Source organism: Hyperolius riggenbachi, chromosome 3, assembly GCF_040937935.1.
Source record: "Hyperolius riggenbachi isolate aHypRig1 chromosome 3, aHypRig1.pri, whole genome shotgun sequence".
In the NCBI taxonomy this organism is placed as follows: Eukaryota; Metazoa; Chordata; class Amphibia; order Anura; family Hyperoliidae; genus Hyperolius; species Hyperolius riggenbachi.
The window spans coordinates 357,600,164-357,627,272 of NC_090648.1; positions in this window are offsets into that span (position 1 = coordinate 357,600,164).

Consider the following 27,109-nt stretch of genomic DNA (forward strand, 5'->3'; position numbering starts at 1 on the left):
AAAATAAAATCTTCTATGAACTCACCATACTCCTAACGGAATACCTTGGGGTGTCTTCTTTCTAAAATGGGGTCATTTGTGGGGTTCCTATACTGCCCTGGCATTTTAGGGGCCCTAAACCGTGAGGAGTAGTCTGGAAATCAAATTCCGCAAAATGACTTGTGAAATCCTAAAGGTACTCATTGGACTTTGGGCCCTTTAGCGCAGTTAGGGTGCAAAAAAGTGCCACACATGTGGTATCGCCGTACTCGGGAGAAGTAGTACAATGTGTTTTGGGGTGTATTTTTACACATACCCATGCTGGGTGGGAGAAATAACTCTGTAAATGGACAATTGTGTGTAAAACAAATGAAAAAATTGTCATTTACAGAGATATTTCTCCCACCCAGCATGGGTATGTGTAAAAATACACCCCAAAACACATTCTACTACTTCTCTTGAGTACGGCAATACCACATGTGTGGCACTTTTTTGCAGCCTAACTGCGCTAAGGGGCCCAAAGTCCAATGAGCACCTTTAGGCTTTACAGGGGTGCTTACAAATTAGCACCCCCCAAAATGCGAGGACAGTAAACACACCCCACAAATGACCCCATTTTGGAAAGTAGACACTTCAAGGTATTCAGAGAGGGGCATGGTGAGTCCGTGGCAGATTTCATTTTTTTTTGTCGCAAGTTAGAAGAAATGGATTCTTTTTTTTTTCTTTTTTTTTGTCACAAAGTGTCATTTTCCGCTTACTTGTGACAAAAAATAATATCTTCTATGAACTCACTATGCCTCTCAGTGAATACTTTGGGATGTCTTCTTTCCAAAATGGGGTCATTTGGGGGGTATTTATACTATCCTGGAATTCTAGCCCCTCATGAAACATGACAGGGGGTCAGAAAAGTCATAGATGCTTGAAAATGGCAAAATTCACTTTTTGCACCTTAGTTTGTAAACGCTATAACTTTTACCCAAACCAATAAATATACACTGAATGTTTTTTTTTTTTTATCAAAAACATGTTTGTCCACATTTTTCGCGCTGCATGTATACAGAAATTTTACTTTATTTGAAAATTGTCAGCACAGAAAGTTAAAAAAATCATTTTTTTGCCAAAATTCATGTCTTTTTTGATGAATATAATAAAAAGTAAAAATCGCAGGAGCAATCAAATAGCACCAAAAGAAAGCTTTATTAGTGACAAGAAAAGGAGCCAAAATTCATTTAGGTGGTAGGTTGTATGAGCGAGCAATAAACCGTGAAAGCTGCAGTGGTCTGAATGGAAAAAAAGTGGCCGGTCCTTAAGGGGTAGAAAGACTGTGGTCCTCAAGTGGTTAAGGGAGGTGCTGGAGAGCACTGGTGTATATATACTGGGTGCTGGTCATTCTCTGGTTGTCTGTCGTTGCGATCACTACGTGGTAGCACTCAGGCCTTGTCTGTATCTGTGTTCTAGCATAGTTTCCAAAGGTGTTGACGATCACGGACCTCACACCTTAGCGTTAGGAATATTGAACTGTATTATTTGTTATGACCTTCTGCCTGCCTGACTATCCTCCTGTACTCTGATTCTGTACCTTGCTATCTCTGATATCCTGTTGCCAAACTCTGCTCGTTCCTGGACTCTGCATTTGCCTCCTGATTCTGTACCCCGCTATTCTGATACTCCGTTGCCAAACCCTGCCTGTTTATTGGATTCCGTATCTGTCTCCTGAATCTGTACCGCATCTGTCTGTGTGTTAACGACCTGGATTGTCCGACCTCGAGAACTGGCCTTACTGTTAGAGGCAGTTCCCAGACCTGTTAGTGACACCCTCTCACTGGTGTCACTCACACTCTGTCCTTCCTACTTTCAGTCTAGCTCCTCTCCCAGGAGAGTCTAGGCCTACGGAAGGAATTACTTCTGTGCTATATTCTATATATTACTGTTGCATTAAACACTCACTTGCTATCTCAGGTGTCCAGAGGTTAGTAGATATATCTGATTATCGGTGATACTGCAGATCATCAATAATCGGGTATATTCTGTATTCTTGGTGATACTGCAGTTCACCGGTAATCAGACCCTCTCTGTGTTACACTGATCATTTCATAGACCCCTCAGAGGAGACCCCACGGCCAGTTACCATTCTGCCCTGAGGTCACTCCCTCGGAGAGAGGTAGAACAAGGTTTTCTTACACCAGTTTTGGCTAATAATCTTTTGCCTTCTTTTCCAGTAAAACCTGTGTGGTATTGTCTACCCAAGATCCATAAATCCGTAACCGATCCTCCGGGTCGACCCATTGTTTCGGGCCTTGGATCGGTTACGGAGAGACTCTCCAGATATCTGAACCACATCCTCCGACGACTTTTGTCATTCATTCCGTCACATCTCAGTGACATGATTGATGTCTTAGGGGGCCTAGGGCCCTCATCCTCACCAGCCTTTACAGCAGGATCCCACATTCTGACGGCAATGGTGCCGTAAGGATGTATTTGGATAGAGGTCAAAAAGACAATTCCTATAACGCCTTTGTGTATGAATGCTTGGAGTTCGTTCTCACACATAATGCCTTTTCATTTGGAGACTCATGGTACCAGTAGATCCCGGGCACCAGGATGGGGACCCCGGTCGCTTGCACTTATGCAAATTTGTTTTAAGGTGCATGGGAAGAAATTTACATACATTGTACCAACAATTCCTACCGGTCAGCCTTGAGGATGTGGTCCAGGTATGTGGATGACGTCCTGGGCTTTTGGTCAGGAGGTATACCACTCCTTGAGTGCTTTCTGAAATACTTCAATCAAAATGATGTGAACATGCACTTTACCATGGAATGGTCAGAAGAAAGCATTTGCTTTCTCGACCTAGAACTGGCAGTCACACATGAGCGGATTGTGACAAGAGGCCATCGCAAGCCCACAGCTTCTAATACTATTTTACATTCTAATAGCTACAACCCCAAACACGTCACAGAATCCCTTCCCTTTGGCCAATTCCTGCATTTACGCAGGAACAACACCAGATTCTTAACCAGGCAGAAGACCTCAAGCAAAGACTTCTTGTAAGAGGTTACAGTGAGCGTAGTTTAGATCTAGTCATTAAAAAATCTATTAACAGAGATAGGTCAGATTTTGTTAGAAGGGAACAGAGTATATCAACCAAAGAAATGGGAGTTTTCGCCTTTGAATTCTCTCCCATGGCCAAACAAATCCAGTGGGCTTTCAGTAAAAACTGGTCACTCTTACTTGAAGATCCGGTTATGAAGGATAGCCTACCCTCCCAACCTTTGATAGCCTTCAAAATAGCACCAACTATCAGTGACGTTTTGGTACACAGCGACTTTTGAGAGAATCAACAGTGCACTTGGCTGAGCAAAATTATATCCACGGGTAACCATCGGTGCGGCTTTTGTAAGGCCTGTCACCTGATGAAAACTGGTGGATCCTTTCAACTTGGCCCAGTACAGTGTAATATCCCATTTTTTTCCACATGTAGAACCAAATTTGTGGTCTACGCACTGTGGTGTCCATGCCAACGTTTCTATATTGGTAAAACGACCAGAACGGTCAAGGAGCGTGTTTTAGAGCATGTACGTCTACTACCCAAGGGCAAAGGTTGTCCAAGGATAGTCGAACACATGTCCTAAGTCCATCAAAACAACCCTAAACTTCTCTCTGCCTGTATTGGCATTAGCAACACCCCCGCAGAGGTGGTGACAGAAAGAAATTATTGCTTAGACAAGAAGCGCATTGGATTCTGCGCACTAATGCTATGGGGGCCTTGGGTCTTAGTGATTATGTCAACCTTGCTTGTTTCTTGGATCCTTAGGAATCCCTATATACCCTGTTTCTACTCTAGGCCACCTCTTGTTGCCCATTGGTTCTCACCATGGCTAATTTTCTTCTTTTTTCTTTATTGTGTTCATCCCCATCTACATTTTGGGGCATTTGTCCTTTGGGGCTTTTATTCCTATTTAAGAGTTTTTATTAACAATACTATTTTGTATAATAAAGTTTGAAATTTTTATACACTTCCAATAGGTTTTATCCATTTTGCCATTCATATGTGGGCCCATATGCAATTCTTTTTTTCACCTGAGTTATCTCCTAGGTGATAATTTGCATCTTGTCTTTAAAATAACTTTTCAGCATTTTACAATTGAAAAAGTACCCTAAAGCTGGTTAAAAATTACTATTAAAATTATTTTGAGTGTTTTCTTGCTTGTTTGTGGTTTTAAAGGGCATTTTATGACAAGTTGTGAAAATATCATCTTGGAGAAAACTCAGGAGAAAAAGGGAATTGCATATGGGCCGTGGTGTCTCTCCTTTGGACTGGTCTATGTCCTATATTCTCGCTTCCCTTTCGGGTTCCTTCCATAGTGTACCACCACACTTTCTTCTTACTTTTACTCTCTCTTTCTTTTTTCCTCACTCACCTCACCTGCACGCACAGGTACACTTTAGCCACTATCCCATCCCCCTTCATGCCTGGCCCTCTACATCTTTATTCTTCAATTTATAGTTGCAAGCTTTTTAAGCTAATAAGCTTTTGTGCGCAAGAATATCTCCACACTACACCCTGACGGCCTGTGTCATTTTCCACACTTTGCATATACTTGGTGCGGGACTCCACAGATAGCCTACAATACTGCTGGGTTTCTTTCACAGCATATTGAACTTGGTGCAGCTAAGAGCGGAGACGCACAGCCATTGGCCACACTGCTGCAAAGTCATTTGTGACATGCGCACGTGACCCCCTTTCATGGCTGTGCGTTCCACCGCTCACTTCCTTTAGAGTAACAGACGCTGGGCCAATCAGTTCGAGGGCGGGTTTAGTGCAATGGACCGGAAGCACGTCTTCGTCCAAGGCATGCACTTATCTCTGTTGCTGCTTCCTACACTCAGTGCACCCCTCAGAAGAAGCTTGGCGTTTGCCCTGCGAAATGGTCGTAAGGCCGTGCACCCACTGGTGCCCACATCTGCTGCCTCTCTTACACCCAGGTATAGCCACGAATATCTCACTGTCATTATACCATTTGATATTTATGATTAAGCACAATCTTTTTGCTATGAACTTTGACACTGCATCCTGCAAAATGATGTTCACTTTTGGCTATGATTAAAACTATAGTGCCAGACATTTCCTGCCTCTTTGAGATTTCTGATTAGCCTTTGTCTACGGTCTTGAGCACATCGTCTTTTTGGGTGTACAGTATACAGACAGCCCATTACAGCATACCCGGGTGCCTGCCAGCTCTCCCACAAGAATTATAGGCTCACACAGATCTCTCCCTATCCCTAACCCCAGACCCCCCCCCCCCTTTGTGTAAATATACATAATTTAATAAATTGTGTAGTTTACAAATATTGTACTGTAACTATACCTAACCCTACACTCACACAGAACCCTCCCTGTACCTATCCCTAACCCCTAGACCTCCCTGGTGGTGCCTAACCCTAACCACTCCCTGGTGGTGCCTAACCCTAAGACCCCCCTGATGGTGCCTAACCCTAAACACCCCTCTGGTGGTGCCTAACCCTAAACACCCCCCTGGTGGTGCCTAACCCAAAATACACCGCCCTGGTGGTGCCTAACCCTAAATCTCCCCTGGTGGTGCCTAAACCTAACTATCCCCTTGGTGGTGCCTAACCCTAACCATCTCCACTGCACAAGAATCCGTACACACATATAAACAATAATCTATGTAAAACTTAAATACTTCACTACATATAACTAGAGATAGCTCGAACCTCCGATTTTCGGTTTGCGAACCCCGTTCGCAACTTTCGCAGAAAGGTTCAGTTCGTGCGAACCTTCGCGAACCGCAATAGACTTCAATGGGGAGGCGAACTTTGCAAACTAGAAACACTCATGCTGGGCAGAAAAGTGATGGCAAACATGTTTCAAGGGGTCTAACACCTGGACCCCCAGGTGGCGGAGTGGGATACATGCCAAAAGTCTGAAGGAAAAATCTGGATTTGACGCAAAGCAGCGTTTTAGGGGCAGAAATCACATTGAATGCTAAATTGCAGGCCTAAAAAGCTTTAAAACATCTTGCATGTGTGTACATCAATCAGGGAGTGTAATTAGAGTACTGCTTCAGACGGACACACCAAACTCACTGTGTAACGCACCGCAAACAGCTGTTTGCATAGTGACGGCCGGGCTGGACTTGTGCACAACATGGCCAGAGTGCAGGCCGTGGCGGTTTTCCAGCCCATATGGTCACTGGGCTGTGGTAACTCAATGATAGAACAACAGTGACTGTCCAGCTGATCAAATTTGCTCTGTCCACAATGAAGCAACGACCTTATTATCTTCTTGTATGTAGGTAGGCATAGGTAGGAGTCCCAGTATAGGTAGGGAGGCATAGGTAGGTGTCCCAGTAGTTAGCTAGGCATAGGTAGGAGTCCCAGTATAGGTAGGTAGGCATAGGTAGGTGTCCCAGTCAGGGCCGGTTCAAGTAGCAATTGGGCCCTAGGGCAAAATTTGCCGGGGGGCCCCCAGACACCCCCCCCCGACCAAAAAGCGTCATTAAGGGCCATTTGTTGCAGCCAAATTTCCCTCCTGAGCCCCTGAGCTGGCTGCTGGCCCTCCCCCAATCACCTTCCAACTTAACAGTGCTCCCTAGGACCCCCGCAGTGTCTGTCAGTGTAGTGTCTCACCTGCCCACCAGCACAGATGTGCCAAATACTCTGCAGAGTCCCTGGGGAGCAACAGTTAAGATGGGGGAGGGACACCTTGAGGGCCCCTACAGGCTCTGGGACCCTGGGGCAATTGCCCAGTTTTTCCTATGGTAGCTCCGGCCCTGGTCCCAGTATAGGTAGATAGGCATAGGTAGGTGCCTCAGTAGTTAGCTAGGCATAGGTAGGAGACCCAGTATAGGTAGGTAGGCATATGTAGGTGCCCCAGTACAGGTAGATAGGCATAGGTAGGTGCCTCAGTAGTTAGCTAGGCATAGGTAGGAGACCCAGTATAGGTAGGTAGGCATATGTAGGTGCCCCAGTACAGGTAGATAGGCATAGGTAGGTGCCTCAGTAGTTAGCTAAGCATAGTTAGGAGACCCAGTATAGGTAGGTAGGCATAAGTAGGTGCCCCAGTAGTTAGCTAGGCATAGGCAGGAGTCCCAGTATAGGTAGGTAGGCATAGGAAGGTCCCCTAGTATAGGTAGGTAGGCATAGGTAGGTGTCCTCGTATAGGTAAGTAGGTGCCCCAGTAGTTAGGTAGGCATAGGTAGGTGTCCCAGTATAGATAGTTAGGCAGGGCCTGGCTGGCACAGTAATAACAATTACCAAGGTCCGCTCCAACAGATAGGGCTGTATAATGTCAGTGTCAGTGACAACAACACAAAAAAAAACACATCAGGAGAACATTAGCTCGCAAAAGAGCTGTTGAGGAGTGCTATTTTAGCAATAACAATCAGACAGGAGCAAGCTAACAAGCCAAGAGCCTAACTAATCTTTCCCTAGGAGAAACAGTCTGAAGCAGCTCGTCCTACTCTCACTATTGCAGGCACACAAGTGAGTGTAATGGCCGGCGGAGCCTGCCTTATATAAAGGGGGAATGGCTCCAGGACTGAGTGTAGCCTGATTGGCTACAATGTGCCTGCTGACTGTAATGTAGAGGGTCAAAGTTGACCCTAATGGAGCATTATGGGGGCGAATCGAACTTCCGAGAAAGTTCGCCTTCGCCGGCGAACGCGAACCACCCAAAGTTCGCCTGGAACCGTTCGGGCCATCTCTATATATAACAAGAATAGAATAATTTATATATTTGTAATAGAATAAATAGCCTTAAAATCAGGTACACATTAATAATATTAAAAATGGAAAAAGGTGTGTGTGTATATGTGTATATATATATATATATATATATATATATATATATATATATAAATACATACATATATATACATATATATATACATATATACCGTATATACTCGGATACAAGTCGACCCCGTGTATAAGTCGACCCCCCAAATTTGACCCTCACAAGGTGGATTTTTTCAATTATTCAAGTATAAGTCTATATGTACTTATATGTAAGCCAGCCAGGTATGTGCCTCCAGTATAGGTAGCCAGTATTGTTAGGCTAGGCAGGTAGGTGCATCCAGTGTATGTAGCAAGGTATAGTTGCCCCCAGTATAGGTAGGTAGCCAGTATAGTTGCCCCTAGCATAGGTAGGCAGCCAGGTATAGTTGTCCCCAGTATAGGAAGGTAGCCAGTATAGTTGCCCCTAGCATAGGTAGGTAGCCAGTATAGTTGCCTCTAGCATAGGTAGGTAGCCAGTATAGTTGCCCCTAGCATAGGTAGGTAGCCAATATAGATGCCCTTGGCATACGTAAGTAGCCAGTATAGATGCCCCAGCATTGATAGACAGCCAGGTATAGTTGCCCCCAGAATAGGATGGTAGCCAGTACAGTTGCCCCCTTGTATAGGCTGCAGCGGTGGGGAGAGCGGGCATGGAGGCAAACATCTCACCTATCTTCCATCTACTTCCTCTCTCAGGCATCCCATGCGCTGATACCAGCGTCTCCTGTGATGACATCATCACAGGAGAGACGCTGGTATCAACACAAGGGGATGCGTGGTAGGTGGAAGATAGAGGCTGTGGTGCGATGTTTGCCTCCATGCTGCCCGCTCTCCTCGCCGCTGCAGCTGTCCGTTACCACATCCACCACTGGGCGCAGTCTGCTCTCTTCTCCTCGCTTCTCCTCCACTCGCGCTGTAACTTCCGCTCCCGACGTCATGTGACACCGGGAGCCGGACCATCTCTGAAGGGGGTAGACGCGAGTGAGGTAGAAGAGAGGAAGAGAGAGGACACTGCGCCCAGCGAAGGATGGTGAGTATCCTCTCCACACACACACACCCCACATCCATACCTCACGGTCCCACTCCCCACCCCACACAGTCTGTAAGTCGCAAAATTTAGGACTATGTGACTATAAGTCGACCCCCCCACTTTTGTACTTTGGGTCAGTCCTAAATTTTGCGACTTATAGCCGAGTATATACGGTATATATATATATATATATATATATATGTATACATACATACATACATACATACATACACAGTGGGTTGCAAAAGTATTCGGCCCCCTTGAAGTTTTCCACATTTTGTCACATTACTGCCACAAACATGCATCAATTTTATTGGAATTCCACGTGAAAGACCAATACAAAGCGGTGTACATGTGAGAGGTGGATCAAAAATTATACATCATTCCAAACATTTTTTTACAAATAAATAACTGCAAAGTGGGGTGTGCGTAATTATTCGGTCCCCTGAGTCAATACTTTGTAGAACCATCTTTTGCTGCAATTACAGCTGCCAGTCTTTTAGGGTATGTCTCTACCAGCTTTGCACATCTAGAGACTGAAATCCTTCCCCATTCTTCTTTGCAAAACAGCTCCAGCTCAGTCAGATTAGATGAACAGCGTTTGTGAACAGCAGTTTTCAGATCTTGCCACAGATTCTCAATTGGATTTAGATCTGGACTTTGACTGGGCCATTCTAACACATAGATATGTTTTGTTTTAAACCATTCCATTGTTGCCCTGGCTTTATGTTTAGGGTCATTGTCCTGCTGGAAGGTGAACCTCCGCCCCAGTCTCAAGTCTTTTGCAGTCTCCAAGAGGTTTTCTTCCAAGTTTGCCCTGTATTTGGCTCCATCCATCTTCCCATCAACTCTGACCAGCTTCCCTGTCCCTGCTGAAGAGATTCTCCATGATGTTCCGGCACAGCTCTTTTAACCACTTCAGGATCACAGGTTTTCTTCCCTTAAAACCAAAACAACTTTTACATTTCAGCGCTCCTCCCATTCATTCACTGATAACTTTATTGCTACTCATCACATGTGAATGATCTATAGCTTGTTTTTTTCGCCACAAATTAGGCTTTTCAAGGGTGATATTTTATTTTAGTAATAATGTTATTCTCTATGCATTTTAAAAAGAAAAAAGAGAAAAAAATGAAAAGATACACTATTTCTATATTTCCAACCATAAAAAAAAAGCAAGGGAGGCTAGGATTAGATCAGGGTTGATCAGGGTAGATCAGGGTAGATCAGGGGTATATAGTCCTGGTATATTTATTTATAAGTCCTGGTTTATTTATAAAATCCACTAGGTGGCAGTCAGAATACAAGTAAAGAAGATCCAGTTACCTTGTAATCCTCTCAGGAGTGATTACAAGGTAACTGTATCTTCTCAAGTGCTGGCAACATTGTTTATAAACCTCACAAATGAATGAGCACTGCTATTGGCTTATAGCAGTGCTCATTCATGGTTACAGGCATCTGATTGGTGATGGGAGTAATTACTCCCATTCATCAATCCCACCCAGAGATAAATGAAGCTGGTGCACGCGCATGTGCACGCACGGGGGCGCGCACCCGCGGGCAGGAGCGCGGGAGCGTGCGGGAGCGCGCGGGAGCGGGGGCGCGCGGGAGCGCGCGCGTGCACGCGCGCGATCGTGTCCGCACAGCACAATAGCGGCAGGGGCGTTTATAAACGCCCCTGATCCGCTCATTAAGTCAATAGGGGCGTAGTTAAGCATCTGGGAAATCCGAAAGTGGTTAATCAGAAAATTATTTTATTTTTTTTTTGTATTAAAAAGCTTTATTGAGCAGATCAACAAATATACAAAGCTTTTGAAAGCAGAACAAATAAAACAAATGGTATTAACATACCAACTGAACATCAAGAAAATATGGGGGAGCATCTGAAGGACATAGCATAGATAGTTGGGCCGTCCGGCCTGGGAAATGGGGTACCTGGTACCTCCTTCTGAGATCCCAGGGGTCAGTCCGTCCTATCTGTTCTTGATATAAGATTATATTGCTCCCTCTAACACATACATAAAACTAAAAAAAAAGAACAACATACATAAAAACAAGCGACAGGAAAAAAAAAAGGAAACAACGAGCTATCAAGATACATTCCTGCATAAGGTATCTGGTTACAAGAGTCCTAAATAATTCCAATCCTGTACATCATACTATAATGAATGAATACATATGTCCAAGGGAAGTTAAGAACTCCTATATGTTTTCCAGGATTCGCAGAAAATTATTTTATTGAATCATAAAAATTACAAACATTAAAGCTGCATAGTGGCTACGGTCCACCGTTTCGGACCATCACAGTCCTTGTTCACGCCACACAGCCAAATGAACAACTGCAAACATGCTCTTTATATAGTCAAAGCTATGACATGGCAACCAATCAGAGAAACCTATGCAAATGACTAGACCTGATGGGGAACTACAGGGCTTGTCCACAAAGGGTACCGCTCTCCCACTCCATTGGTCAAACATTTTGAAATGCATGATGTCATTGCAGTAACATAAACATGTAAATAGAAACATTTCTAACTCTGATCTATTGCACCTGTTAAACATCTAAAATGATCCAGGGAGGAATCCAGGGCATCATGATGCAGAGGGCATGGGCTTGGATGTGTCATGGGCAGTATAAAACTGTAAATAAAAGTACACCGAGCGATGCCCGCCGTCGCCATGGCAACCACCGTCACATGACAACCAATGTGGAAAGACGTATGCAATGACGCCTCTACAAGCGTCCTATTGCCGTCGCGATGCGGAAAAACAGACGCATAGTACGCGTATCAAAATACGGAACTGACACAGACAAAAATACACATGCCCAATGCTATCAATGGGTGACCTGAATTCAACCCATAAATAATACCCCTAGTTCTATAATGCATAGTAAAAAAGTGTAAAAGAACCTACGATACAAAAATGACAATGAGAAAGGTACCCAAAGGACACCCCCCACCCCCAAAACAGCAGACCCAGAATCATAGGACATCTACCATACAAAATTTAAATCGTATTCCTTATTTAATCCCCCACGACCAATAGTCTCCAATTCCCTAATCCAACGCGCCTCTCTTTTTAACAGTTCTCTACCCCTATCACCCCTAAACCCACGGGGCACCCCATCAATTACTTGGACTCTAAGCTGACTGACATCATGTCTAAATTGAACAAAATGCTCTGAAACTGCATGATCCAAGCTTCTACCCCTGATATTGGATTTGTGTTTAGAAACACGATCTTTGAGCTCCTGTGTGGTTTATAAAAAATTATTATTTTCAGTTAACAGGGTTATATCCCCCCCCCCCCCCTGTGGTTTCCTGCAACTACTGTTTTTATTGTAGAAAATGATGTATTTCTTGTTGTACAGTATATTCATTAATAAAGTATAGTTTTGATATTTTCAAGCATGGTGTGGATTGTTGGTTTCTTCTTGGATGTGTTGCATATTTTTTGTAGTACTTGTCATACTTATGTTGTACTTTCTTCTTCATCTTATGCACCAGGCTATCTAATAAATCCACAGGTGTCATCGCCCACTTGTATCCATGTGTGCCAAATATATACGGTACTGCACAGGCGCAGGGCCACGGACGTGCATCTGGGCGCGAGCAGGCAAGCATGTGTGCCCGTGGCAGGACCGGGCGGGCCTGTGCATGGCCGGAAGTGGGGACATGTGGGCACTGTGCAACCTACCACTCATTATTAAATGGGCCTAATTCTAGTGTCTTATAATTATGTTGTTCTGCACTACAGAAGATAATGGCACTATACAAATTAATAATAATAATAATGTATAAAACATGACAAATGTAAGTATTACACCCTGTTAGAGTTGGGCCGAACCTCCGATTTTCGGTTCGCGAACCCTGTTCGCGAACCTCCGCGAAAGGTTCGGTTCGCGAAAAAGTTCGCGAACCGCAATAGACTTCAATGGGGAGGCGAACTTTCAAAGTTTTAAAAAATTCTATACACTGCAAAAATGATAGAAAACATGTTTCAAAAGCTCTAATGCCTGGAGTCACACCTAATTGAGTGAAATACACTTTTGCTCGAGGACCCACCCTCCCTCCCTCCTCCAAGCAAGGTCCTTTATACCATTTGCCTACCTACACTAATTAGTTATGGAACAGCTGCTACACACTCTGCTAGGGAGTTTTTACTCTCCCACCTCCCTCCTCCCTCCTCCCTCCTCCCACCTCCCTCCTCCCTCCTCCCACCTCCCTCCTCCCTCCTCCCTCCTCCCTCCAACCCTTCAACCTATTCCCTCCTCCCTCCAACCCTTCAACCTATTCCCTCCTCCCTCCGGGAGGAGGGTGTCTTCTGGCAGGGAATTATACTTTTTTAAAAGCCAGTATATATCATACCATAGCTGGGAATCGAACCCAGATCACACTGCATGGTGGACACGTCAGTGCATCACCCTAAGCACTGTACCACTACAGTAGTAAGTGAAGCTACCGTAAAATGTACCATTAATGCTCAATGCAATAGAACCATTAGGTTGCTTAAAGGAGAACTGTAGTGAGAGGTATATGGAGGCTGCCATATTGATTTCCTTTTAAGCTATACCAGTTGCCTGGCAGCCCTGCTGATCTATTTGGCTGCAGTAATAATAATAATTATAATCCAAACATTTGTATAGCGCTTTTCTCCTGTCAGACTCAAAGCGCTCAAGAGCTGCAGCCACAGGGACGCACTCAAGAGGCCACCCTGCAGTGTTAGGGAGTCTTGCTTTGAACTCCTTACTGAATAGGTACTTGACCTAGCCAGGATTCGAACCCTAGTCTCCCATGTCAAAGGCAGAACCCTTAACCAGTACACTATCCAGCCACTGTCGTGTGAATCCCACCAGAAACAAGCATGCAGCTAATCTTGTCAGATCTTACAAAAATGTCAAACACCAGATCTGCTGCATGCTTGTTCAGGGTCTAGGGCTAAAAGTATTGGAGGCAGAGGATCTGCAGGATAGCCAGGTAACTGGTATTGCTTAAAAGGAAATCAATATGGTAGCCTACATATACCTTTCACTACAGTTCTCCTTTAAAGGGAACCTTAACTGAGAGTGATATGGCTGTTTCCTGTAAACAATACCAGTTGCCTGGCAGTCCAGCTGATCTTTGTGACTGCAATAGTGGCTGAATCACACCCTGAAACAAGCATGCAGCTAATCCAGTCTGACTTCAGTCAGAGCACCTGATCTGCATGCTTGTTCAGGGGCTGTGGCTAAAAGTATTAGAGACACAGGATCAGCAGGCAATTCAGGCAACTGGTATTATTTTAAAAGGAAAAATCCATATCCTTCTCCGTTTAGGTTCCCTTTAAGGATTTGTAGCATAAAAGCCAACTCACATTGGCTGGGATTCGAACCTGGGTCTCTCTGTATGGTGGACAAGCACACTATCCACTATACCAACTGAAGCTGGCCTGAAAATGCTGGCCTGAAAATGCTGGCCTGAAAATGCTGGCCTGAAAATGCTGGCCTGAAAATGCTGGCCTGAAATTGCTGGCCTGAAAACAAGCTGCATGCTTGTTTCAGGGTGTGATGCAGCTTGTTTTCAGGCCAGCAATTTCAGGCCAGCAATTTCAGGCCAGCAATTTCAGGCCAGCTTCAGTTGGTATAGTGGATAGTGTGCTTGTCCACCATACAGTGAGACCCAGGTTCGAATCCCAGCCAATGTGAGTTGGCTTTTATGCTACAAATCCTTAAAGGGAACCTAAACGGAGAAGGATATGGATTTTTCCTTTTAAAATAATACCAGTTGCCTGAATCGCCTGCTGATCCTGTGTCTCTAATACTTTTAGCCACAGCCCCTGAACAAGCATGCAGATCAGGTGCTCTGACTGAAGTCAGACTGGATTAGCTGCATGCTTGTTTCAGGGTGTGATTCAGCCACTATTGCAGTCACAAAGATCAGCTGGACTGCCAGGCAACTGGTATTGTTTACAGGAAACAGCCATATCACTCTCAGTTAAGGTTCCCTTTAAAGGAGAACTGTAGTGAAAGGTATATGGAGGCTACCATATTGATTTCCTTTTAAGCAATACCAGTTACCTGGCTATCCTGCAGATCCTCTGCCTCCAATACTTTTAGCCCTAGACCCTGAACAAGCATGCAGCAGATCTGGTGTTTGACATTTTTGTAAGATCTGACAAGATTAGCTGCATGCTTGTTTCTGGTGGGATTCACACGACAGTGGCTGGATAGTGTACTGGTTAAGGGTTCTGCCTTTGACATGGGAGACCAGGGTTCGAATCCTGGCTAGGTCAAGTACCTATTCAGTAAGGAGTTCAAAGCAAGACTCCCTAACACTGCAGGGTGGCCTCTTGAGTGCGTCCCTGTGGCTGCAGCTCTTGAGCGCTTTGAGTCTGACAGGAGAAAAGCGCTATACAAATGTTTGGATTATAATTATTATTATTACTGCAGCCAAATAGATCAGCAGGGCTGCCAGGCAACTGGTATAGCTTAAAAGGAAATCAATATGGCAGCCTCCATATACCTCTCACTACAGTTCTCCTTTAAGCAACCTAATGGTTCTATTGCATTGAGCATTAATGGTACATTTTACCGTAGCTTCACTTACTACTGTAGTGGTACAGTGCTTAGGGTGATGCACTGACGTGTCCACCATGCAGTGTGATCTGGGTTCGATTCCCAGCTATGGTATGATATATACTGGCTTTTAAAAAAGTATAATTCCCTGCCAGAAGACACCCTCCTCCCGGAGGGAGGAGGGAATAGGTTGGAGGTTGGAGGGAGGAGGGAGGTGGGAGGCCAATTAAAATCTCACTAGCAGAGAGTGTAGCAGCTGTCCCATAACTAATTAGTGTAGGCAGACAACTGAGTCAAATGGTATAAAAGACCTAGCTTGAAGGGAGGGTGGGTGGGTGGGTCCTCAAGCAGTGTGTTTGACCATAACATGTCTGCTGACAGTGAAATGGAGGGTAAAAATTTTGTTTTTTGATGCGAACTGGGCGAAGCGAACTTCCGCAAACGTTCGCCTGCGGGAGGCGAACGCGAACCACCGAAGTTCGCCAGGAACCGTTCGCCGGCGAACCGTTCGGCCCAACTCTACACCCTGTCCCTGACTGATGAAGAGAGAGACCTGAGCTGTATTGAAACATTGCAATTGTCATATACTAAGTCAATCAAAGGTGTTTTATTCCAGCTGACACTGAACAACAGTTCTCCCCAGTATGTGCAGTACAGGAAAATGAAAAAATAATTTAGGTTTTCAAAAGCCAAGAACTTGTACTAAACACCAGGAAGAAAGTAAGTAATACATTCACAGTGGAAACAGGAATTCATTGTTGAGTTTTAAGATTAAATCAAAGGTGTAAACAGATTAATGTGAATGCAAACACATGACTTTACAGTCATGTGTTTGCATTCACATTAATCTATTTACATCTTTGATTTAATGTCTAATGGATAAATACCATTAAAGGGATTAACATTTAAGAAGTGGAGCATTTCAGAAACATATGACTAATAATGGCCATCCCTTACCCTAAAGCAATATTTTACTGTTTAAATTGAGTAGGGAGAACAAGTACAGATAATTGAGTATTAAGGAATCGATCTCATACCAGTCATTTCAACATGAAGATCGCAATTGTTTTGATGATTCTCAGCTGTTGCTTTGGTAAGATATTGCTTATATTCAGACAATTATTCTCTTTTGTACTTTTTATTAGCCCACATCAGCCATTACAGCTGATTGGCTAACAGCTAATTCATCAGTGACTGCTATTAGTGTAGGGGAGGGAATTTCATTAGATTAATCTCCCCTCTCTGATGTCTAACACTAACCTCTCCCCTCATATACCTCACGCTAACCTCCTAACACTAACCTCTCCTCTCCTATACCTCAAACTAATCTCTTCTCTCTGATGCCTAACACTAAACTTCTTGTCTCTTATATCTCACACTAACCTTTTCTCTCCATGGCCTAGCACTAACCTCTCCTATGCCTCACTCTAACCTCCTCTCTTCTATGCCTCACACTAACCTATTCTCTCTTATGCCTCACACTAACCTCTTCTCTCCGATGCCTCACACTAACCTCTCCCTCACACTAACCTCTCCTCTCCTATGCCTCACACTAACCTCTCCTCTCTCTGATGCCCAACACCCACCTCTCCTATACCTCACACTAACCTCCTCTCTCCGATGCCTCACACTAACCTCTCCTCTCATATGCCTCACACTAACATCTCCTGTCCTGTGACTCACACTAACCTCCTCTCTCTGATTCCCAACACCCACCTCTCCTATTCCTCACACTAACCTCCTCTCTCCAATGCCTAGCACTAACCTCTCCTCTCCCATGCCTCACACTAACCTCCTCTATCTGATGCCCAACAACCACCTTTCCTATACCTCACACTAACCTTCTCTCTCTGATGCCTAGCACTAACCTCTCCTCTTCTATGCCTCACACTAACCTATCCTATGCCTCACACTAATCTCTCCACTCCTATGCCTCACACTAACTTCTCCTCTCTCTGATGCCCAACACTCACCTCTCGTATACCTCACACTAACCTCTCTCCGATGCCTAGCACTAACCTCTCCTCTCCTATGCCTCACACTAACCTTTCCACTCCTGTGCCTCACACTAACCTCCTCTCTATGATGCCCAACCCCAACTTCTCCTATACTTCACACTAACCTTCTCTCTCTTATGATGTCTAACATACCTCACATTAAACTTCCTCTCTCTGATGTCTAACACTAATCTCTCTCATCCTGTACCTCAACTAACCTCCTGTAACTACACCTATACCTCACACTATCCTCCACTCTCCTTTCCTAACCCTAATCTCTCTTTGTCTTAACACTAACTTCTCATCTTTTCTGTCTAACACCAACCTCTCATCTGTCTCTGCTTCTTAGAGTCTAACACTAACCTCCCCTCTCCTCTGCCTAACACTAACCTCTTCTCTGCCTAAAACTATGTTACCCTCTCCTCTGCCTAACTCTAATTTTTCTTCTGCCTAACACTAATCTCTCCTCTACCAAATGCTAACCTCTCCACTCTTCTGTCTAACACTAATGTCTCCTCGGTCTGTTGCCTAACAATAACAACCCCCCCCCCCCGCCCGCCTCACACTAACCTATCATCTGTATAACACTAAACTCTCCTCTACTCTAACACTAATCTCCCCCTTCCTTCTGCCTAACACTAATCTCTCCTCTGCCTCACACTAATCTCTCCTCCACCTAACACTAAACTCTCCTCTGTCTAACACTAACCTCTCATCTTCTCTGCCTAACACTAACATCTCTTCTTCTCTAATTCTCACCTCCCCTCTCCTCTTCTGCCTGTGCCTAACACTAACCTCACTTCTTCTCTGCTGGGTACACACGTTGCGATTTCCCGCTTGATCTGCGGGATCGATTGGATCGATTCGATTCTTTCCAACATGTTCGATCGGGTTTCGATGGATACAGCCGTCGAATTTGCATATTACGTATGCAAAATCGACGGCTGTATCCATCGAAACCCGATCAAACATGTTGGAAATAATCAAATTGATCCTGCGGATCGAGCGGGAAATCGCAACGTGTGTACCCAGCATAACACTAACCTCCCCTATCCTCTGCCTAATACTACCCTCCCCCTTTTTTTCTGCCTGACACTAACCTCTTCTCTGCCTAACACCAACCTGTCCTCTTCCCTGCTTATCACTAGCCTCCCCTCTCCTCTACCTAATACAAGCCTCCCCAGGCGCTGGAGAATCAGACGTCAGCCTATCAGGTGTTAGGTTGATGAGCTAGTATGTAAGAACCCGCTTTTTATATTTATGAGCTGGCTGTTGTAGTTGTTGGATTGACACTAAATGCATTCATTTATGTAACTTCTATAGCACTAGAACCATTGCATCTAATAATCAGGACCTGCTACCAAAACTAGTTAGACGCACAGAATATCCTTATTTAAAATAAGGTAACCACATTACCACCTTGCTTACTTTTGAACTGTTTACCTTATCTTCAAAAATTCTACTTCCATACATTTTCTTATTTTATAAATCAGAAATGCAGCTTGGAATTGGGCCAGTCAAAATAGACAGGGAGTGTATTTGATTAGCCCAACATCAAGCTGCATACAATTTGCATGGAATTTGCATGCAAGCCAGCATTATTAGAATCTTATTGACTTCTCGACTCATTTACTCACTCTCCTAATGATTAAATCTCCATGATTGGATGTAGAAGCTGCACTGTACAATAAAAGGCACTAGCTGCCAATAATAAATCAGCTAATTGATTAACAGCTAGTGGCTTTCATTTGCTAGATTGCTCCCACTTTCGAGGTGTTATGGGAATTTTCTGTTCATCACTTCACTTCAACACTGAGAAAGGTGGAGTCAGCACGAACCATAATGATTTGAATGAATTCACAGCAGTGGAAAACTGTTAAGTTATTTTGTATCCATATACATTAGATTCAGTAAATGCACACATTAGGTGTAGAATAGATCCGCTGTGATATTAAAATAAAGGAGTAAGCCAGTATGAAATTATTAACATAGCATAAGCTGCAGTTAGTTTAAAAGAAACAGGCTTGGTCATTAACCTCCCTGGCGTTCAGTTTCTGCTGGATTTCTGTGCAGAAAGTGATTAGATTAATTTTCATAAATGTTTTTTCCTTTAACCACTTAAAGCGGAATATAACCCTGCATTTCAACTTTGCTCTAAAACATTATTTACAGCATATTATATGCAAAAAGCATTTTTTTTTTTTACTAGACCAGCATTGGAAGGGTTAAACACTAGACCAGCATTGGGAGGTTTAAAGTTCGGTGGAGAGATATGCAGAAGTTCAGATTGATACATTCTATATGTTACACTCTTTGGCTGTCCTCCAGCTCCTTCTCAGTCAGAGAGAGTGAGTCACATTCAACATTTAGATACATTTCTGTAAACAAAATGTATCTATGTCAGCTTCAGATGCGTCTGCAAAAATCTCCAGGAACTTTAAAGCCCTGTGTAACCCTTCCAATGCTGGTCTAGTAAAAAAAAAATGCTGGTTGCATATAATATACTGTAAATAATGTTTTAGAGCAAAGTTGAAATGCAGGATTATATTCCGCTTTAAGGACCACAGTCTTTTCGCCCCTTTAGGACCAGAGCCTTTTTTTCCATTCAGACCACTGCAGCTTTAACGGTTTTTTGCTCAGTCATACAACCTACCACCTAAATGAATTTTACCTCCTTTTCTTGTCGCTAATACAGATTTCTTTTGGTGCTATTTGATTGCTGCTGCGAGTTTTAGTTTTTATTATATTCATCAAAAAAGACATGAATTTTGTCAAAAAAAATTGATTGTGCTGACATTTTTCAAATAAAGTAAAATTTCTGTATTTATTGTGCTACATGTCTTTGATAAAAGAAAAACCATTCAGTGTATATTTATTGGTTTGGGTAAAAGTTATAGCGTTTACAAACTATGGTGCCAAAAGTGAATTTTCCCATTTTGAAGCATCTCTGACTTTTCTGAGCACCTGTCAGGTTTCATGAGGCGCTAAAATTCCAGGATAGTATAAATACCCCCCAAATGACCCCATTTTGGAAAGAAGACATCCCAAAGTATTCACTGAGAGGCATGGTGAGTTCATAGAAGATTTTATTTTTTGTCACAAGTTAGCGGAAAATGAAACTTTCTGACAAAAAAAAAAAATGAAATCTGCCACGGACTCACTATGCTCCTCTCTGAATACCTTGAAGTGTCTACTTTTCAAAATGGGGTCATTTGTGGGTTGTGTTTACTGTCCTGGCATTTGGGGGGTGCCTCATTGGACTTTGGGCCCCTTAGCGCAGTTAGGCTGCAAAAAAGTGCCACACATGTGGTATTGCCGTACTCAGGAGAAGTAGTATAATGTGTTTTGGGGTGTATTTTTTACACATACCCATGCTGGGTGGGAGAAATATCTCTGTAAATGACAATTTTTTTTTTTTTTTTTTACACACAATTGTCCATTTACAGAGAAATTTCTCCCACTCAGCATGGGTATGTGTAAAAATACACCCCAAAACACATTATACTACTTCTCCTGAGTACGGAGATACCACATGTGTGGCACTTTTTTGCACCCTAACTGCGCTAAGGCGCCCAAAGTTCAATGAGTACCTTTAGAATTTCACAGGTCATTTTGCAACATTTGATTTCAAGACTACTCCTCACGGTTTGGGGCCCCAAAAATGCCAGGGCAGTATAGGAACCCCACAAATTAGAAAGAAGACACCCCAAGGTATTCCATTAGGAGTATAGTGAGGTCATAGAAGATTTAAATTTTTGTCACAAGGTAGCGGAAATTGATTTTTATTGGGGTTTTTTTTTTCACAAAGTGTCATTTTCCGCTAACTTGTGACAAAAAATAAAATCTTCTATGAACTTGTCATACACCTAACAGAATACCTTGGGGTGTCTGCTTTCTAAAATGGGGTCACTTGTGGGGTTCCTATACTGCCCTGGCATTTTAGGGGCCCTAAACTGTGAGCAGTAGTCTTGAACCCAAATGTCTCAAAATTACCTGTGAATAGGACGGGGCCCAGCCCTCGGCTTAAGGCGGTCGGCAAGTGGTTAAAGTGGTCTGAAACTCTGACATAACATTCAATAAAAATGTGTTTTCCTACTTCGTATTACTCGTACAGTTATCATATTTGCTTTTGCGCACAAATATATTGTCTGTTTACAAATTACAAGTTTCCAAAGTGTAGTTTATCTTGCTCTGAAAGCTGCCACTGCATTTTATACTTTTTCTATTATAACTATGTTTTATTATATATTAAAATCTTCTAATGAACTACTCTGAACTCTGTATGTGTCTGAAGCAGAGGCAGCTTCTCAGAGAGCGTTTGTTTACATTCCAGTGTTGATACATTTGTGTGTAACAAGTAAAACAGATACTGTTATCTCCAGTTTGGATGCAGATTTGAAGCAGAATTGCAGGACAAAGTGCTTTATTTAACCTTTTCAGTGATGTTCTGGTACAATTTATTTCTGGGATAGTAGCTTTAAAGCTGTAAGGAATCTTTTAGGGGTAAGTAAAAATGCTGACTTTCAGCCCACTTTAACTTACCAAAATGTGTCAAGCAAGGGTCTAGTATACATTTTGAGTTTAATCACTAGTGTTGTTACCCCAGTGCACGGAGTGCGATCCGCACCAGGGGGATTCCATGTTGTCTTGAGAGGGGGGGTGACACCAGATGCCACTGAAGCAGAGCTACCTTTTAACACCCCCCAAAATGTGCCATTTTAGCTTTATATGTTCTTTTACTGACGCTGCCTGGGAGAAGAACAGTCTTCCTGCTGCCCCCCCCCCCCACCCCCACCCCGGAATACTAGGCAGTATTGGACTGTGCTGCCAGAGCATGTGACTGGGGCTGTGGAGCATCTGCGTTGCTATGCAACTGAGCATAGCCACGCTCTTGGCATCTGTGTTATCTCTACTCCTGCCACAGCCCTGAGTGATGACGTAAGGGAGAAGCTGGAGCGATCGGAGATCTGGACCTGAGTGAGCCGTGCACTGGTGGAAGGGATGGAGAAGGGAGAGTGCATAGTATCTGAAGGCCGAAGTCTGTGTAAGTATCCAGTCCACCCCTGCCATGCTGTCCCTCACGGAAACAGTAAATTCGGGCGCCTGAGGCAAGTGGACAAAAAGGGCGCCGCCATTCACTCCCATAATAAATATCGTTTAATGGGCGCTCAACAGGAAAAAAGGGCGCCGGAGAAAAATAACGTTTTACAAGCGGCGCCCCGAGACTTTTAATGTTTTATAACTGCTTCTCATGATTACACATTATTTAATGATTTATAATTTTTTAAACATTATTTTTAAACGAAAAACAGTACAATATTTTTTAAACCATTATTTTTAAATGAAAAACAGCACAACATTTTTTTCAAACGTTAATGCTTATCACAGGTGGGTCTTAGGTTTAGGCACCACCAGGGGGGTCTTAGGTTTAGGCACCACTAGGGGGGTCTTAGGTTTAGGCACCACCAGGGGGGTCTTAGGGTTAGGCACCACCAGGGGGGTCTTAGGGTTAGGCACCACCAGGGGGGTCTTAGGGTTAGGCACCACCAGGTGGGTCTTAAGGTTTAGGCACCACCAGGGGGGTGTTAGGTTTAGGCACCACCAGGGGGGGTCTTAGGTTTAGGCACCACTAGGGGGGTCTTAGGTTTAGGCACCACCAGGGGGGTCTTAGGTTTAGGCACCACCAGGGGGTCTAGGGGTTAGGGGTAGGTACAGGGAGGGTTCTGTATGAGAGTAGGGTTAGATATAGCTTTAGTAAAATTCTTATTAATCTTTTATAAAACGTTATTATACATTTCACTTTTTAAACAGGGAATATTAACGTTTTTACAATTGCCGATTTCATACACATTATTTAATGATTTATAACTTTATTTTTAAACGAAATATAGCACAATTTTTTTTAAACGTTATTCATGCTTATCGTTTAAAACCCTGCGCCCTTTTGCCCGACGCCCTTTTTTAACGTACGCGTCCCTCACAGCCTCTCTCAATACGCAGCACACACTACGCAGATGCCAACCTACCCCCTCCTCCCATATACAGGCTGCCTGGAAGCTTTTACAGGCTGGAGGAAGTGTTTTTGGATTGGTGTGACTGCTCTCTCAGCCCAGCATTAACAAAAAAAAAATGCATGCTATCTTCTGTCTCTCTACTTGTCCCCTGCCCCTCCTTCTCTCTCGTGTCCTCTGTTAATCTTCCTGACCCTGGTCCAATGGCAGGTAATATGTGTACAGTTTTAACCCTTTCAATCAATCTGCTAGCAACTATTCATGCAGTCACATCTGCAATAAAAATTGCATGATGTGTATCGGGCCTTTCTCCATCCCTCCCTCTCTTCCTTGCTTCCATTCTCACTCCTTTTTCTATTTCCTCTTCTCTTTCTTGTTCTTTCTTCCCTTCTAACTTACTCTTTGTCTTCCCAGCCTCCTTCATCTCTTGCGGTTGCTGTTCTGCTATGCAGCCACAGTCTAAATTGTTAAACACAGCTATAGGGATTCATAAAACTACAGCATGCCATCCATGTTCACACCAAAGTGCAATCTGGACAGCAAGCCATAGGTGAGATGGGGATCGGTTGAAAAGGGCGCCCGAGCTGCCTGTATGAAAAGGGCGCCGCCATAGACATCAATGTTATTTCTGGAAATATGGGCTACAAGGTGTAGAAAAGGGCGCCCGAGTTTTGATATAGGCTACAAGTGGGCTCCCCTTTGTAGCCCATATTTTTTCGGCTACAAGGTTTTCGGCTACAAGCGGGCTCCCCTTTGTAGCCCATATTTCTTCCGGCTACAGTAAGGTGCCCCTCTGTAGCCCATATTATTGACCTTTTTTTGTAGCCAAAGTTTTTACATGGGCTACAAGCACTGTAAACCGAATTATTTCATTCCCCCACTATCCATGGCGGCCTGGAGGGGGGAATAGTAATTAACACATCCCGGAGTTTTTTTCTAGCCGAAATTTGTATATGGGCTACAAGCGCTGGAAGCCGAATTATTTCATTCCCCCACTATCCATGGCGGCCTGGAGGGGGAATAGTAATTAACACATCCCGGAGTTTTTTTCTAGCCGAAGTTTGTATATGGGCTACAAGCGCTGGAAGCCGAATTATTTCATTCCCCCACTATCCATGGCGGCCTGGAGGGGGAATAGTAATTAACACATCCCGGAGTTTTTTTGTAGCCGAAGTTTTTATATGGGCTACACCAGGCGCCTTTTTTTTTGTAGCCGAAGTTTTTATATGGGCTACACCAAGTGTCTTTTTTGTAGCCGAAGTTTATATGGGCTACACCAGGCGCCTTTTTTGTAGCCGAAGTTGGTATATATATGGGCTCCACCAGGCGCCCTTTTTTACCGGCGCCCTTTTCATGTAGACCCGTGAGATGGGGTGCGTTTCCTTGCCCCTCATCAATTGCGCTTTGAGTCCTGTGGAAGAAAAGCACTATAGAAATGTTATTGTTGTATTGGGCCCATATTTTGGAGTGGAAATATCACCTTCCTCCTTCATGACCTGCAGCATTTTACAGAGTACATAGTCATGTCACTGACTGTCCTCAGAGGAGCTCACAATCTAATCCTACCATAATCATAGTCTAATGTCCTACCATATTATTATTAGGTATTTACTGTATATAGCACTGACATGTTCTGCAGCACTTTACAGAGTACATAGTCATATGACTGATTGTCTGACTATAGGTCATCTAATATTATGGTCATTTTTAGGGAGAAGAAAACATTTATTTGTTAGTATGTTACCTGAGCTGCAGCTGCTCAACCTGCACTGATACATCTGGTGATGATGGGCCAACAGACAATCTCTCTCTGATCAAATCTGATTAGAGAGTGATCTGTCAGCTGCCCATACACATTCAGCTTGAAGTTTCTCAGGAATCGTCTGAGTCCACAGCATCCACAGCCCCCATAGTGTATAAATGTACCATCGGTCTGTGCATTTATACATTACCTGTCCTATGTAGAGATGGGCCGAACGGTTCGCCGATGAACTTTGGATTGTTCTCCTTCACAAGTGAAGGCGAACTTTCCCGGAAGTTCGATTCGCCCCCATAATGCTCCATTAGGTTCAACTTTGACCCTCTACATTACAGTCAACAGGCACATTGTAGCCAATCAGGCCTGGAGCCACTCCTCGTATATAAGGCAGGCTCCGCCGGCCATTACACTCACTTCTGTGCCTGCTATAGTGAGAGTAGGGAGAGGTGCTGCAGACTGTTTCTCCTAGGGAAAGATTAGATAGGCTCTTGGCTTGTTAGCTTGCTCCTGGCTGATTCTTATTGCTATAATAGCACTTTGAGAGCTAATACTGTTCTTGTGATTTTTTTTTTTTCTGTGTGTCACTGACACTTTTGTTGCATTATAGACAGCCTTGATAATTCATACTGTGTTTGTGCCAGCCCAGGCCCAGCCCAATCAGACAGTGAGTCAGTGACTAGTGACAGTGACTACCTGTGTCAGTCAGCTGCATATTGTGTAATACCCATAATTACTGCACTTGTGTTGCGGCGACAGCTTTTGTAATTCATACTGTGTGCAGTGTCACTGCCAGCCAGGCCCACCACATTCAGTGACTAACTGTACCTGTGTGTGTGATAGGCAGCTGCATATCGTAATACCCATTACTGCATATACCCACCTAGCTGTTGGGTTCAGTGAACCCACCTACCTACGTGAGTGCACACAGTGTGATATACCACTCCGTGCATACCTGTTAACTGCTGCACCTGTGTGATTGCACATTGTATTAGTCAAATCAGTGCATACCTTTCACTTCATCCCCCCCCCCCTCCCGATATGGACAAAATGGACAAACAAGGTCGTGGAAGAGGTAGCGGCAGACCCAGAGGAAGGCCACCTCGCAGGTGTGTGCGTGGTCGTGTTGATGTGATTTTGTGCGGCCCTGGCCCAAAGTACAGTGCTCAGAAGAAGGCACGTCCCATCACCTCCTAAAATTGTCAGGACCTGGTTGACTATTTAACACAGAAAACTTCATCTCCTGCAGCCACCAGCGGTACTACAAGCACCACATTTGACAATTTGCAGGAGTTATTTGGTGGTGAAATCACTGATTCACACCCACTACTGCTACAACATTATGAAGGCGCTAAGCAAGTTACACCACCTCATATGTGTGAGTTAGGCAACAATATGGACGTAATGGAGGAGGATGATGGTGATGATGAAGTACCTGCTGTTGGTGCAGTTTTGGAGGTGTCTGAGGAAAGCGAAGCTGGGTAGGATGATTATGATGACGATTATACGGATGCCACATATGTTCCCAATAGAAGAGATGAACAGGGGGACGGTTCGGAGGGGGAGTCAGAGAGGAGTAGGAGGAGACGAGTTCCTGAAAGAAGCAGGGGGAGCTTGTCCTCAAACAGCTGGTGGCAGTGTCTGGCGCCATGTATCGCCAGCTATGGGCAGCCAGCCAACATGCCCTTCAACGTCAGCTGCTGACTCTGAGGCCACCATAGTGCCATCACCCCAGGGTGGCTCATCGGTGTGGAAATTTTTTGATATGTCTGCCTCAGATCGGAGTAAAGCCATCTGTTCTCTCTGTCTCCAAAAATTGAGCCATGGAAAGGCTAACACTCACGTAGGGACAAGTACCTTACGAAGGCACCTGGAGAAAAGGCACAAACAGCAATGGTAAGAACACCTGAGCAAAACCACACAAAAGAAAAGCCACCCTCCTTCTCCTCTTCCTCCTTCAGGTGCAGCATCTTCAGCTGC